Consider the following 16,268-nt stretch of genomic DNA (forward strand, 5'->3'; position numbering starts at 1 on the left):
GATGGAGGCTAGGGACCTGGTGGGTGCTGGAGTTTCTGTCTTCATCCAGGCCAAGGGCTGTCCTGTTGCTTTGCCCACTTGTCACTGGGTTAAGGACCTTGTCTTTGCTCATTTGATTCCCAGAGTGGTCTAATTTGATAATCTGGTGGCAACAAGATTGCCACCTTCTATCCTTAAAACTCCTTCTCCCATGATAGCTAGAAATAGCAAGGTATACTGACCAGGAACGGCCTCCTCTAACTCTTCAATTCAGCTCCCTTCTGCTCCTGTTTCAGTGAAAGCTGCGATATCATGAGAGCTTTGTTCTGGTCCTCTGTCTGGAATGCTTTCCCACACTCCAGTTGGCCAACTCCTGTTGTTGTTCAGAGGGCATCCCCTTCAGTAGGCGGGATAGTGCTAAGGGCACCGGATCAGCACTTTATTCAATCGGCTAGACTGTACTAGGAAACAATCACCGTGTTTCTCTGGAGGCCACTTCTCCAGTGTCCAGCACAGCGTAAGCCTGGAGGTGTAGCTATTCCACTTTAAGAGACTTGCATGGGGAAAGAGGTGGTAGAATTGTAACAGGTGAACTGGGTTACTTGGCTGGGGGGCGGGGATCAGAAGGGGCATGCGTGCAGAGCCCCAGGGTATCTCAGCAGTTTAGGGATTTTCCGAGCCCCCCCCCCCCCNCCCAGAGAACAGAAGGATTGGGGGACTATGGCTACTCCGGGCAGAGACAGGGGTAGTGGTCAACAGTGCCTAAAGTGACCCCACTCTCTTCCACTGCTCTCAGCAGGAGAGACTGGGGAGGCAAGGATTCCAGGGAAGTATAAAGATCCTCTGTGTTCTCCAGGGTCTCCTCTCGCGGGGTAAGAGAGCTGGGAAGGCAGAGCTTAGAAGGGGGGGTCATTCCGGGTTCCAGCTCAGGCTGCCGGCCTGGGTGACCTTGGGGTGTCCCTTTCCCCTCCCAGCCTCAGTGTTCCCTTGGGGACGCCGCGTATCCCCCGGCGGGTGAGTTGGGGAAGGCCAGCCGAGGCAGGGCCTGGGTGGGAGCAGGACCTCCCACTGCGACGGCCCAGGACCTCCGGAGCCCGCGTGGGCGGTGCGTGGGGCTCCTCCCCCGGGGCGGGGGTCGCGGCGCCGGCAGCTGGCAGCGCCGCAGCTGCAGCCTCAGCACCTGCCGCCGCCAGACGGCGCGGGCGCAGCCCGGCCCGGCCTCTCCCCCCTCGGGCTGCAGCGGCGGCGCGGGAGGCGGAGCCGGAGCCGGAGCCGAGCCCGAGCCGAGCCGTTGCCCGAGCCCGGCCCGCTACCGTGGCCGCCGCTGGGCGGGGCGCCCCAGCTACTGCTCCCGCCGGCTCCGCGTGCACGCGGGCGGCACCTCCTCCTCAGGTAAGGGCAAGGCCCCCCGCGCCGCCGCAAAGTTTTGGGGAGACCTGGGTCCCCACAGCCCAGGCCTGCGTCTCTGGGAGTTGCTCCTCTGCTTCTTCCGCGCCGCCCTCCACGCTGCGCTCCCGGGTGACCCGCACCGCTCCTCGTGTCCCCTCTCCCGGCGTCCGTGGCGTGGCCGCCAGCTTGCTTGGGACCTGCAACGGTTCACTCTGTGCATGGGATCCGTGTGCCTTAAGTTTCCGAGGTCTGCACCGTGTAGTTGTGGGAGGAGCGACCAGCCGCGAGGCAGACCTGGGTTCAGGTGCGGTCGCAGCCAGCGCCAACTTTCTGAGTGACCTCAGATGAGCCCTGCCTGTCCGGTCTCGACTACCATACCTGCCCCAGAGTGGGTTGAGCTGTTCGCCGGGACGATTGGCCGAAGCGTCATGCATGTATTGCTCTGTTTTGAGTGGAGGGGTGCCCGGAGAGTGTGTCAGCTCCAGAGATCATGGGGAGTGGAGAGGAACGTTGGAGACCTACAGAAGTCTGTATGGGGGTGTGTGTGTGAAGGAGCTTAAGGATGGGTGTGGCGATGGCCTCTGGAAATGGAGGAGCTCCAAGGGCTAGGTGTCCCAGGGCCATCCAGGCTGTGTGACCTTGGGCAAGTCCACGGTTTGAGGCTTTAAGGGTAGGGTGAAAGTAGTGAGATGCTCTTGGAGGTCGGTTACAAAAAACTCTACAGAAGGGAGTCTCTGAGCTCTGCCTTGCAGGGTCAGTTTGGGTGGAGCCATTAATCCATCAAGAATCTATCCAGCACTTACAAATTGGTGTTTGGAAAAATAAAGGAAGCATTTGGAGTTTGCCCTAGGAGTCTCAAAATAGACATGGCAAAGGTTGGTGAGAGCGATCCTTGCTTCCTCCGGTGCATTGGCCCGTCATAAAATATTCAACGACATAATGATTTGTTTTCAAAGTGGCTTATAGATCAGGAAATGTTTCTGTTTGTGAGGCGGTTATTATTATTATTATTGCCAAAACCTCTCAAAATTGAGGGAGGAAGGTAATGTTCTGTTGTAGGGCCCTGAAGGAGGCTAGTGGATGCTTAATTCCAGTCTAAGGGGAGGTTGAGATGTTTTACAATTCTGGATATGGAGACTCGCTCTAAATCAGGAATCCTCTGGTGGGTGTTGCGTGTCCGTGTCCATGGGGCTGCAGAGGCCCACAGTTCAGAAATGACGAGTCTTGACTTCCGGGATCAGTGAATTCTGGTGAAGCCGGAGCAAAGTTGAGAACAAGATACCTGAGCATGTGTGGTATAGAAGGTGAGATTTGTCCCACTGCCCAATAGCTTGTGCTGCAATTAGTACCTCCCCAGTGAGAGACATCTCATGGAAGCAGTTTTGTTTGATTTACTTCATAGACATGCTGGTTTTTGGTTTCAGGCTTTCGGAAGTCAGGAGTCTGGGGAGAGGGAGTTTTGTGACAGGGTAGGGTTGTGATACCTGCCTTTCCCAAGTGCCACTCTGAATTGGAGGCTAACTTGACACCACCCCCAGAGGCATTCAAACACAAGCTTGACTCTCTCTCTTCATCCTCTAGTGCTTGGTTTTCATGGGAAGAGATGAGGAAAACTACTGACAGGGTTCTCCTGCTGCGTGGGCTGAGGGTCTCGTGAGGAGTAGAGACTTAGACCACGGGGCTTCTGGGCTTCCTCTGTTGGGGCTTGTGCAAACTGACTGAATTCCGGCTGGAGAGTTGGAGGAGCTGCCCCCTAGGAAGGTAGAAGGAAGGCGAGGATCTCAGCAAGGAGGTCATTTTCAAGGAAAGGAACTGGATGACCACTGGCTAGCAAAGTTCAGGTCAGCAGGGAGCATGGAGTCCAGTGGAAGAGCAGAGCAGGCAGACCCTTTGAGAGCAGAAGATAGGCAGAAGTGCCTTGGTCTCTGCTGGCTTGGGATATGGGTCCTCTGAGTTTCACGCTTCTCATTTATCAAAGGAAATTAAAGATAATTGTCAACACACAAGATAGATCCTAGGTAGAAATGTCTAGCGTGGTGTTTGTATATAACAGGCATTTGGTCAGAATTGGATCCCTCTGTAGTGTGTTCGTGGGCAGTGAGTTCGGAGTGTTGCTGTGCGTGGAGTCTAAAAATGGTGTCTTTGTCTTAGTTTCTGCCTTGACTTAGATCTTCCTACCAGGGCTGTGACAGCATGTTCATTCTCAGGGAACCTGCTGATCCCAGAGATGGGCACTTGTTGTCTGGAGGGGGACTCTGATACGGATATGAACAGCTTCTAGTGTCCTGCAAATACTAAACGTGGTGGAGGTTACAGATGGTTAAGTCAGAAGCCTCGATCCCTGCCTCCCACAAGCTTATCACTGTGTGCTCAAGGACCCAGGCAGAAGGATTTGACAGCCAGTTATAAACATGTCAACTTTGTCCGTATACGCTGGGAACTGGGCTGTGGCTCCCTTCTGCTTTTGTGTAGGATGCTGAACATTCACAGTGGTCAGAGAAGAACAGGACAAACAGTGAGGAATAGCACTTACCACTTTATTTCTCTGCTTAGCACAACACAACTTCTGCACACTCCCTTCCTGTGCATTCAGCAGTTATTCACAGGATGGCTACCGTGAGCCAGGGGGTTATTCTAGGAATACAAAAGGCAAGGTCTCTGCCTTGTTGAGGTTTATGTTCTGGCTAGAGAAACAGACAGAACAACTAAATACATAAATAAGGCAATAGCAGGTTATGCTGGGAAGGAGATACTCGGGGCAGTATAAGAGAAAGTGATGAAGTGTGGGGACATTAGGAATGCTTGTCTAGGTCCCCAAAGGAGCTGGGAAGGGACTGTGTTGAAGCTTCCTGGAAGAGAGTACAGATTTGGGCCATACTGCCTAGATAGCATATTAGCCCTTATCCTCTATGTTTTCTTCCTTTAGGTTATCTAGTACTTTAAAAAAGTGTGTGTGTGTGTGTGTGTGTGTGTGTGTGTGTGTGTGTGTGCAAGTGCTTGTGCATGCATGTGCACATGTGCCACAGTGCACATATGGAGGTCAGAGGACAGGACAACTTGTGGGAGTTAGTGTTCTCCTTCCATTGTGTGGATTCTGGGAATCGAACTCAGGCTGTAGGACTTGATAGCAAGGGGCATTTTTAGTCTGGTCCATCTCAGCAGCTCCAGGTTATCTGATCTTCTGGGGATTCTTTATTTGCTTACTAGAGGATGATAAGGTTGTTGTGAGAGTTAAATGTCTATACATATAAGGTACCTAGAAGAGGGGGCTGGGAAGGTGGCTCTGTAGGTAAAGCCACATGCTGCCAAGTCAGATGACCTTAGTTCAGTTCCTGGGGCCCACGTGGTGGGAAAAGAGAACCGGTTCCCAAAAGTTGTCTCTGACTGTCATGTGTATGCCACGATGCATTCACACAGGTGTGTCTGTGTGATATGTGTGTGTGTGTACACACGTGAATGTGCACAGAGCACTTGCACACATGCAAGTAGAATAAATTATATATGTATTAGATTTATTTTATGTGTATGAGCATTTTGTTTGCATGTCTGTCTGTCTGTATGTATGTATATATGTATGTATGTATGTATGTATGTATGTATATCATGTGTGTGCCTGATAGCCTCAGAGGTCAGAAGAGGGCATTGGGTCCCCCTGGAACTGGAGTTATGGATGGCTGTGAGCCACCATGTGGATTCTGAGAATTGAACTCAGGTTCTCTGAAAGAGTGGCAAGAGCTCTTAACTGCTGAGCCATCTCCATAAGCCCTAATTTGAAAACAACAAACAAAAGAGTGCTCAGTCTGAGCACCCTGTGTTGGTAAACTCCAAGTAAAAGAGGCTAAGGAGTATCCCAGGTGGAAGGAACAGCAAGGCCTGAGGGTCCCCGATGTGTTCAGCACTGAGGGGGTCTGCCCTCACAGATGCTGTCTCCTCAGTAGTTAGGGACACATTCTGGATTAAGCTCTCTGAGTGTGCAGGGGAGAACCACAGCAGGAATTTGGAGAGGGATCAGCAGGTTGTAGCACTCACTGGAGGCTGCTGCTGCTACCTATGTGCTTGGGGAATGGCAGCACGCTCAGTTGACAAGACAAGAGGATGTCTTGTCCCCTCCCCCTCCATTGCCTTTCTTCCTCTCTCTTGCCCCCCCCCCTTCTTTTCTCTTAATGCCCCACCCTCTGTCACCTTCCTCTCTTCTCCATCTATCTTCCCCTTTCTAACGAAGGGACAAAGTCCTGCCCCCTCTTTCTCCAAGGCTGGAGACGCCACAGCAGAGGGCAGGGGGATCGTCGTCTAGCACGTTGAGGATATTAACCTATGACCTTGTCTTTTGGATTGTTCCTTCCTTGTTGTGGTCACTGGTCCCCAGGCCCTGACATTTAACTTCCAAACTCTCTCCAACCCCCCATCTTTGCAGGCTCACTTTGAATGTCAGGCTTCTGCCATTTCTTACTAAAGCGTGGCTCCCATCACATCCTGTCCTTTCTCATCGACTTCATGTGGTCTCATATTGGAAGTTAGAGTCCTCAGCCTCATAGTCATGACACACACCCTCCTCCTTCGCCCCTGTTCTCCATTCTTAGCCCCTCCCCCACAGCTAGGCTTTGGCCCTCTTATCTCTGCCTGGCACGTGCCTAGCCTGAGTGGTCTTGGCTATACTTGGTGAAGACCAAACTCAAGCCCTCCCTCCCCTAGGAAGCTGTCTTTCTAATCGCTGTGTCTGGGGTGTTCATCAACGCCTGATCTATTGTCCTTGCTTCTGCTCATGGAGAAGCAGTTGCTTGGAAGATTTTTGGGTGTGTAGTTGCCTGTGCTTACAGGACAAGCCAGAAGAAGCCTCTGGAGTGGCAGGTGCGGCACTCCACTTCCCCACCCACCACACCCTCCTTCCACAGTGCCTAGCTCTAGTGCTGCTCAAGAGTGACATCAGAAGTGGCATAAGGAAGCCAGAAGCACCCTTGCTGCTGCATCAGGGTTGTATGTGGTCCTCAGCTGAACTCACTCTAAATCAGGACCTCATTCAGTGAAGAGCTGATGCTGACTCAAATTTGAGGCATTTTGAATTTAGCTTTTCAATGTGACCTATTTTAAATAAACACAGGCTGTGCGTGTATGCACCTTCAAGCTTTGAGCGATAATATAAAGAACATTCTTTCAAAAAAGAATGATTATTAGGGGAGGGGACTCGAATTACAAAGTTTTCCCAGCAAGCACCTTTACCCACTGAACCGGATTGCCCACACAGAAAAAGCAGTCTTTACTGTACCAAAAAAGTCTGATCCAGTAAGCTCTCAAATATCATATATGCCTGTGTGCTCAGTGCCGTCCAGTGCACACAGTTTTGATATATGCATGCTGTTGTATTGTTACTATAATCTAATGCATACAGAATAGTCTAGTGCTCACGGAAGCAGAAACAGCAGCTTACGTTTGTTTGGGTAAGTATAGATCCCCCTCTGCAGCTCTGCAAACAGGACGGTTTGTTTTGCTTTGTTTTTAGATTAACTCTCTGCCTGAGGGACAGCGAGAAGCCCTGTTTGGTGCTTTGCCAGTTGATGTGAGGCAGTAGCTGTTATTTTCACTGATGGGACACGATGTTTTCACAGACTCATCTGATACTTGCAGTGATTAAAGATGGCTCAGGCTTCCAGTCATTCCCTGAGCCAGCTGCTGAGTGATGCGCACCCTTACTGCTGCTTAACACACACACACACACACACACACACACACACACACGCACACTTCACAGGCTAGACAAGAGGTGGTGGCGATAAATCTGGAGATTCAAAAGTGTATTCTTTTGACCTCTCTTGAGGAATGATCTGAGAACCCAGCAGGTTCTGTAAAAGGGCAACATGGCAAATTTTCAAAATCCTGAAAGGAAGGAGCTTCAGAGGAATCCATCCATCCGGATGCAACAGCGTTCCTTCCTCTGAAATTTTGACTTAAGAGAAGACAGATGTGCAGGCAGATGAGAAATGCTTTATTTCCTGTCCAGAGAATCCAGAATATGGACCAGGTGTGGGCTATAGCCTCTTAATCTTCCCTATAGCCCATCTCCCACCAAAACACCCATCCCATGGCCAATTTATATATTAATATGTTAAGTTGCCAGGTTACTTCTTTGCTGTGTTTAGTCATAAATAGAGAATTCAGAAGCATAGTCTGTAGCCAAGTCACCTTGAATGCACATGAACTCATCTTAAAAGTTAAGCAGGGTCAGACCTGATTAGAAGTAGGAAGGGAGAATTCAGAAAGATGCAAAAAAAAAAAAAAATAAATAAATAAATAAAAAAAATTAAAAAGAAGAGGGGTGTTTTTTTATTTCCTCTTAAGATGATTGAGTGTTTGCTCTCTCCGGTTTTCCTGGGAAAAGAACATCAAACTCAGGCTGTCCTGGCTCTCCAGCATTGTGCAAGTGCTGCTTGCTGGCTGCTGGTCAGATGGGAAAGCGATGCCTGTCTGGAGCTGTATTTCACCTTCTTCCTCTCTGGGATCAGGAAACATTTTTTGTTTGTTTGCTAGTTTTTTTTGTTTTGTATATGGGGTAGAAAGAATTGGTCGTTTCTTTCAGAGACTCATTTTTTGGGGTTTCTGCCTTAGTTTTTCACAAAAGCCGTGTAATAATAAAAGTACGAACACGCCTTGGCTTATGCCAAAAGCCTAAATTCACACATACTTAAAGGATATTTGAGCCACCAGTCACAGACCCTCAAGGCCTGCCAGCTGGGAGCCGGTCAAGCACATCCTTTGTGTGGTGCAGGAATTCCCCTCACACCCAGCCATCTCCTTGGACCTGACAGATCACAGGGCACTGTGACCCCACTCTCTGCAGACTCATTATTAGAAAGCCCATCCTTACGCTGAGCCAGAAATCTTCTTTGGGCAATGGTTGCCCTGCCGTCATGATTCTGCTCTTGACGCCCCTGCCCCCCACCAAATATATATATATATATATATATATATATATATATATATATATATATATATATATCCATTTCCTCTTCATACCCTGGCTATTTAGACATTCAGAGTCTGGGACCAGGCCCCCACGGCTTCACCTCTTCGGGTATGTCAGTATCTCAGTGTTATCCAGAGCCATGAGAAGGACTAAGATAGGACACAGCTATGCAGGGGCTGTGTGCTCATCCCAGAAGTAGCAAGGCCTCCGTCACCTCACTCCAGGGTTTATATTTGTGTTAGTGTAACTAGAGTTAGAGTTAGAGCCTGCCCTCCCGGCGGCAGCCCCAGCAAGCAAGGCTCAGCCATCTGTCCCAAGACCCTAGTTACAGAGACAAGGGACTGTGAAAAACAGGCTTGTTCAATATGACACAGGGGTCCAGTGACCCCAAGTCCATCACTGACATGGGCTTTAGGTTTAAACAGAGGAGCAGGGGCAAGAGGGAAGCGTAGTTAAATAATCCTGGGTTAGGTGTGGTTTCCATGGTTATAGCTTTGGTCTTGTAAGAGGATCCAGAGAGCTTCATAAGACAAGTTTGATTGACAGGACAAGTTGGGTGCTCCGTGGTATGGCCTCACCCTCATGAATCATGTCCCTCAAATGAGAGGTGGACTGTCCCTTGAAGTTCTCCTGTTCTCATAATCCAAAGCAACTCAAGAGGAAAAAGGGATGGTGACGTATCTCCAACCTCTTAACCCTGAAAGGGGACAGCATTTGAGTGATTAACGCGCAAACCTTGCCAGGCTAGCAGGTGACCCACAGTAAAGGAGACGGGCACAACATGTTATCCTGCTTTTTAGTTATCTTGTGGGCTCAGCTGAGGCGTCTTTTTAGTACATGATTCATCAGTGCTGCCTGGGCCCTCTGTGTCTCTCCTTGGGTCCTTCTGGACTGGTATATCCTCCATGGGTCCTCCTGGCGTGGCGTGTTCCTCCATGGGGGGATCCTGGCCTGGTGTGTCCTCCATGGGCTCTTCTGGGCCCTGGGTTGGAAGGCTAAGTACATTGGTGGAACCCAGTGGGTTTTGGATCAGTATTGTTACTACTCGGTGAGTAGCTCGACTGCAGATTCTTAGGTCCTGTATTAATTCCCTGTGGATGTTGTAACAAACCGTCAAACCTTTCTGTTAAAGCTGTAGAGATCCACCGGAAGTCCCAAATACAAAATCAAGGTTTTGACCTGGCTGCCTTTTATATGGAGATCTGGGCAGAAGTGGGGGTGGGGCAGAAGCAGGGGTGGGGCACAAGTGGGGGTAGGCATGGGAGGAGTGTTTTTTTCTTTGTCTTTTTCAACCTCTGGTAGCTGTTGGTCTTTCTTGACCAGTGGCTTCATTGCTCCAGTCTCTGCCCTCTCTACTTCTTTCTCTTCAGCTTTCTGTCAAATCTCTCTCAGCTTTGCTCCAAGATGGACATCCATCACGCACGGGTCTCCCCGGACAATCCTGGTAGGCGGCCCATCTAAGGCCCAGTGACAGGTTCTATGCATAAGAACTTTTGGGTTGAGCTGGGCGTGGTGGCACACGCCTTTAATCCCAGCACTCAGGAGGCAGAGGCAGACAGATTTCTGAGTTCAAGGCCAGCCTGGTCTACAAAGTGAGTTCCAGGTCAGCGAGGGCTATACAGAGAAACCCTGTCTTGACTTCTGGTTTTCTTTCTTTCTTTCTTTCTTTCTTTCTTTCTTTCTTTCTTTCTTTCTTTCTTTCTTTCCTTTTTTTGTTTTTTTTCAAGGCAGGATTTCTGTGTAGCCCTGGCTGTCCTGGAACTCACTCTGTAGACCAGGCTGGCCTTGAACTCAGAAATCCACCTGCCTCTGCCTCCCAAGTGCTGGGATTAAAGGCGTGCACCACCACTGCCTGGCAGAACTTTTGGTTTCCACAGGAGAGCATATTTACAGGTCCCTTGATTTGAGATTTGTACAGATTTCTTCTAGGGCTTTCTATGTTCCTTACATTCTTTTGTTTGTTTGGAAAAATCTTTTTTGTGGTTGGTTTTGGTTCTGGTTTTTGGAGACAGGGTTTATTTTTTTATTTTTTTATTACATTGTATATGTGAGTGTGTGCGCGTGTGTGCGTGTGTGTCCACATGCATGGGCGTGTGTGTGTGTGTGTGTGTGTCCTTTGTCTGCATGTGTCTGTACCACTTGCATGTCATCCCTGTAACACTGTAAGCTGCACTGTGGGTGCTTGGAATTGAATCCAGCTCCTCTGGAAGAGCCTCCAGTGCAAGATAATCACAGAGTCATCTCTCCAGACCCGAGTGGGTGGATCTATCTATCTATCTATCGGACTAACCTCAAAGCTGTGACCGTCCTCTCCTGACTTGGCTTCCTGGCGCTGACTGTGCTCCAGCACACCAACCCTGGCCTCTGCTTCCTGGCCTCCATGTTTTCATTCTCCTTTAGCATTCTGGCTGCGGTTCCTCTGGGTGCTTGTGCTGTTCTGATCACCTCTCTCCGCTTTAGGGAGGTGGGTGCTCTGAGGATTAGGCAGCCCTGGGAAGTGCAGGTTTTTCTGGTACACACCCTCATTTCACCAACATGCTCAGACTTATACGTAGAGTTTTATCAATGGGAAGAAGCCACTGCTGTTAAAATATTCATCAGCCAGTATTAGACTTGCAGACAGTCCCCCAGTCAGTGTGCTCTGGACAGAGGAGACAGGCCAGGGGAGTCTTATGTCCTTTATATTAAAAAAAAAAAATCAAGAAATATTTGATGGCAGCCCTGGAAAGACTGTTGTGTGAGCTTCTTTCCCCTTATGCAAAGTCCCATGGTCTTTTAAACGTGATCGCTAGCCTGCTACTGGCGTCTGGGCTCTCTAACTGAAACACTAACATGGGGAAGGCTAGAGCAGGGGAAAACCTTGGAGTGAGTGGGTGGTGACTTTGCTAGTTAGGCTGCAGAGCTGAGGGAGAGCGGACTGTAGGACGGTGGCTTCACAGGGCCTACAGTTTCAGCAGCTCCAGATTCTGCTCGGTGCTGTCCCCATTGTCCCAAGGTCCCAGCCTCACATCTGCCCAGAGCACCCTCTTGGCCTCGGCTCCTCTCTCAGTCTTTGCTTTGCCAAAGGAGGCCTGCGCAGGGCCAGAAGCCAGGGAGGTAAGGAGGGAGGAGACAGATGAGTCACTCACGTCCCCGCCTCACCTGCAACTGACAGTCATTTATTTGGCTCTGGGCAAGGTGCTATACCTTACAAGACCCTTGGACATGCCTTGTGGGGATGCCTAGAAAGGCTTCCAGGAGGGACTGGCATTTGAACGGAGCTTCGATGGGTAAGAGATTCAGAGGGGGAAGCAGAGCAGACCTGTGCATTCAAAGGAACACAGAGGTATAGCCTCACCAGGGACACAGAACATAGAGCTACATACAGCCTCGCCAGGGACACAGAGTGATGTCCAGGGTTCATGGGTGATGTCTAGGATCCAGGATGCTGGGCCATAGCAGGACTATAAGAATCTGAGGTTTGAAAGAGACCTTAGGCTCACGTGGTAAGGAAGCTGTTCACTGGAGCCTGAAGGGCTTGGTAGGTAGAAGCAGGGCAGAGATTTCTGTTCTGGTTTTGCTGGGGAGTTCTCAGGATGGTGACTTTCGTTTCCACAAACCTGTTGTCGTAGCTGCTTTGAAACGTCTTCATCTTACCTCTGTCTGGGATGAGATACCTTTATTGGGTTGAGGGAGTATCTCCTGCCTCTTCACAGTTCAAGATGACCCCCCCCCCCNAGGATTGCTTCCTCACAGGGGATTCCTATACAGTCCGTACCATTTTTCTCGGACCTTCTCCCACGTAGGCCCTGAGCCTTTCTAGCTCGTTCTGAAGGCTAGAAGCTGAGCAGTCTGGCACAGGCTCAGCAAATGAATGAACGATGGTGGTTGTGCCTGCTGGCATTGTTGCGTCTAGAGTCTGGCTTCCTGCTGTCCTGTTGCTCTTTTTATGGTATATTGCAAGGTATGTTGCAAATGTGGGCCTCTGGGTTTTGTGAGGTAGGTATACCTGCTCCTGGAGTCAGTTTGCTCTGTCAAGCAAGTGCTAGCAAGAACTCAGAGACAGCCGGGTGTGGTGGCGCATGCCTTTAATCCCAGCACTCAGGAGGCAGAGGCAGGCGGATTTCTGAGTTTGAGGCCAGCCTGGTCTACAAAGTGAGTTCCAGGACAGCCAGGGCTATACAGAGAAACCCTGTCTCGAAAAAAACAAAACAAAACAAAAAAAGAGACTCTCTGAGGATGGAGAGGCCATGGGGTCCAACTCTTTTTAATACCCTTAGCCTTAATACCAGAGGCTGAAGGGCTGGGTGATACAGGGAAAGGTTTCTGGATTTGTGGCTCCATCAGGCCAGGTTTTCTGGCTTTGTAAACTGGGGCCCACTATTCAGTTGCTTATTCATCTGATTATCAGGGCATGTTAAAACTGTAGAAAGGAAGAGTCAGTAAATGTTCATCTCCCTTTTTCTATTAGTGGAAGGACTATAGTAGAGGAGAGAGATTCGTTTGGTTGGCCGGGCATGGGGGCACATGCCTTTAATTTCAGCTCAGAGGCAGAAGCAGGTGGGACTCTATGAATTTGATGCCCACCGGGTCTACAGAGCAGGTTCCAGGCCAGCCAAGGCTACGTATAAGAACCTGCCTGGGGGAGGGGAGGGGGCTTGTTGTGTGTTAGAGACTGTACAGAGCCAAGCTTAATCTCCCCCTAGATTGCCATTCATTTAGAATTCCATCAAGTCTCCAGCCTCCTGACTTAAAAACCTCCTAAATTACACATGCATGTGTGTTTCATGTGAGCGCAAGCACCCGTGGAGGCTAAGGACATCAGTCTCCCTGGAGCTGGAGTTACAGGCAGGTGGGAGCTGGGGATTCAAACTCTGGTCCTCTACAGGATCTTTTTTTTTTTTTTAAAGCTTTATTTATTTATTATATGTAATTACACACATAGCTGTCTTCAGACACTCCAGAAGAGGGCGTCAGGTCTTGTTACAGATGGTTATGAGCCACCATGTGGTTGCTGGGATTTGAACTCAGGACCTTTGGAAGAGCAGTTGGGTGCTCTTACCCACTGAGCCATCTCACCAGCCCCTCTACAGGATCTTATGCGCTCTTAACTGATAAGCCATCCCTCAAGCCCGAGTTTCCTGATTTTTTCAAGGCCAAAGCATTGGTGATATTTTCGTGTTTTATTCTTTCTGTTTGTTTTGTTTTTTGAGACAGTAACCCTGGTCATCATCATTCCTACCATTATCATCATTCATTCATTTCTTCAGTCAACATGGTTGGCTGAGCCTGTGCCCCAGAGTGCTCAGCTTCTGGCTTCCAGAGTTGGCTAGGAAGGCTCAGGGCCAACCTGGGAGAAGGCCCCAGAAAAATGGGACAGGCTACATAGAAGTCCCCTGTGACCAAGCAATCCTGGGAGTGTCCTGTAGTTCTCTATGTAGCCCTGCTTGCCCAGAAACTCTCTCTATAGGTCTTTTTTCTTTTTCTTTTTTTTCTCTCTATAGGTCTTGAATTCACAGAACCTCCTGGCTTTGCCCTCTAGTTACCCCCCTCCCCCAAGTTATTTCTAAAGGTCCTTCCTTGTTCCATTGACACTGCCTCTAATGCCTCAACACAGATTGCTGGTCTCCTTGTTTGGGACTTCCGGAACTGTGGGGGTGGGGGTTAAAGGTCACTGGGAGGAAACAAACAAATAAACACCCAGCAATTTAGCCTGAGGCTCTCTATAGTAGGGACTGAATCCCACAGCCCAGGGAATCTGATGAATTTGGGGAATGTTCATCCTTTTGGCCCTTGGGGAAGAAGTATCTAATCTAGATCTCTTTGCTGCCTGAATGAGAACAAGAATGGGGAAGGTTGAAGTTTTGCCCTGAGCTGGAGTTGTCAGTGTGGGACATCTCCTCGGAGATGACTGTGTTAGGGGCCTTCCTTCTTCTGACTTCCTACAGTGAAAAATCAAAATCTTGAGGAACGATTGGCCTTTGTGCACAGAGGCTCTTGGGGTATGCAGTTTGGCTGAACAAGGACCGCTCAGTGCCCAAGAACCAGCTATGTAGATGCAAAATTCACACCTGAAGAAAATTACCCCACCTTCTAATATGGTTGTATTCAGAAACTAATTTTCAAAGACACTTTCGATTTTCCCAGCTGCCTGGGCGGCAGATCCATATAGCTTGTGTCTGGGCATCACCTCTCTTGTATTTAACCTGCTCAACTTAATTTGGTTAGATTCTGTACACTTTTATTGCTTGCCTATTATATACGTTTAGTCTGATGTTGAGAGCCTCAGGGTATGAGGGAGTATATCACCTAGAATTAGAAGTTTCTTTTCTAGCCAGGTTCTCAAGACTTAATGCTCAAGAGTGGTGGAACAGTCTTCAGTTCACTGGGATTGCTGAGTAGATTGGTTTGTGAGCCAGAATTCCTGCCCCAGGCACTGAAGTCTGCTTGGATAGATGCTGAGGAGGCCTCTCCAGGAAGGCTCTTAGCTGAATCTGCAGGCAGGGATCACAATCTGAACGGAGATTTGGAGAAGAGAATGGAGGTAGCTCAGTGTGTCGATTTGGCCTGAGCTAACTTCCTCCCCATGCCTTGGTAATGAAAATAGGCCTTCTGGGCCTGGTGCTCTTTCTAGCAAGCTTCTGGACTTTGCTTTTGTGACACCACCCCCCTCCATCCCCGATTAGCCCTGACACTGCCCTGGCTTCTCTTAGGACTCTGACTGTCCTTCCCCCCTTACCATGGGGCCAGTGGCAGCACAGACACCCCACCTCATCCCAAGAGATAGCAGCGAGATAAAGAAAGGCTAAATGTGTACTGGTGTGTCACTTGTCTGGCTCACCTGCTGTAACTGAAATGTTTGCTGAGAGAGGCATAGTGGGCACAGGGATGAAAATAGGGTGCCAGGCCAGAGCAGGGAGACCACTGAGGTGTCCTCAGAGACTGGAGAGAGGAAAAAAACCCTCTAGAAAAATGGGCTGCTAACTTTCTGATGCTCAGAAGCACAATGTAAAGATATTCTCTCTTCTTTTTTTTTTTTTTTTAAAGATTTATTTATTATATGTAAGTACACTGTAGCTGATGGTTATGAGCCATCATGTGGTTGCTGGGATTTGAACTCAGGACCTTCAGAAGAGCAGTCAGTGCTCTTAACCTCTGAGCCATCTCTCCAGCCCAAAGATACTCTCAAGAGTACTATTGACACACTTGGGGAATCTGCAAATCAAAGAACGGCAAATAAAGGCAACACCTCATTCTTTTCTATTTTTGAGAGAATGTCTTATGTAGCCCAGGCTGACCCCAAACTCTCTCTATAGCTAAGGATGTCCTTGGCTTTCCAATCCTTCTGCCTTCCCTTCTCAGGTGTTGGGATTGCAAGTGCATGCCAACATACCTGGTTGTGTTCAGTGCTTGGGATCAAACCCATGACCTTGGTCATGCCGGACAAGCATTCTACCAACTGGGCTGCATCCCCCATTGTAATGTTCTCTTTATATGTCTATCAAATTAAGGGGCAACGAGCATTTGGGGGACGTGCTGCTCCCACAGTAGGATTGCGATAACCTCTGGCGGGCCTTTGGCTACATCAGCTTTCAAAACTCAGCTGGGCCTGCTACATACTTGTAATACAAGCCGTGGAGGAGGTATGCATGGGCCTGTGGGTTCGGGACTTTAATTCCATCCTTGGCTAAATAGCAAATTCAAAGCCAGCCTGGGCTACTTGCTGTCTCCCAGAACCAAACCAAACCACACCAAGCATCTCTCTGTACGACTAGGCCAGTGCTAAGAGAACAGCCAGAGATGTATGAGACAAGATGGTTTGTAAGCCATTGAAGAGAACCAGAGCCGGGCGTGGTGGCACATGCCTTTAATCCCAGCACTCGGGATGCAGAGGCAGGCGGATTTCTGAGTTCGAGGTCAGCCCAGTCTACAAAGTGAGTTCCAGGACAGCCAGGGCTACACA

At 49.3% G+C, this 16,268-nt stretch overlaps 1 protein-coding gene across 3 annotated transcripts in view; it reads left to right on the plus strand.

Annotated features, from left to right (window-relative positions):
- Positions 1-455: 455 nt before the first annotated feature.
- Frmpd1 (FERM and PDZ domain containing 1) overlaps positions 456-16,268 on the plus strand; it is a 108,320-nt gene continuing 92,507 nt past the window's right edge. Inside the window, exon 1 of one of the 3 annotated variants that reach the window (XM_029533334.1) lies at positions 456-567. The gene's annotated coding sequence lies outside the window, so the exon portion shown is untranslated. Of the gene's footprint in view, positions 568-1,315; positions 1,372-16,268 lie in introns of those variants that run through there. The other 2 variants (XM_021222267.2, XM_029533336.1) reach the window with 2 other exon arrangements.

Source organism: Mus pahari, chromosome 22 (assembly GCF_900095145.1).
Source record: "Mus pahari chromosome 22, PAHARI_EIJ_v1.1, whole genome shotgun sequence".
Classification (NCBI taxonomy): domain Eukaryota; kingdom Metazoa; phylum Chordata; class Mammalia; order Rodentia; family Muridae; genus Mus; species Mus pahari.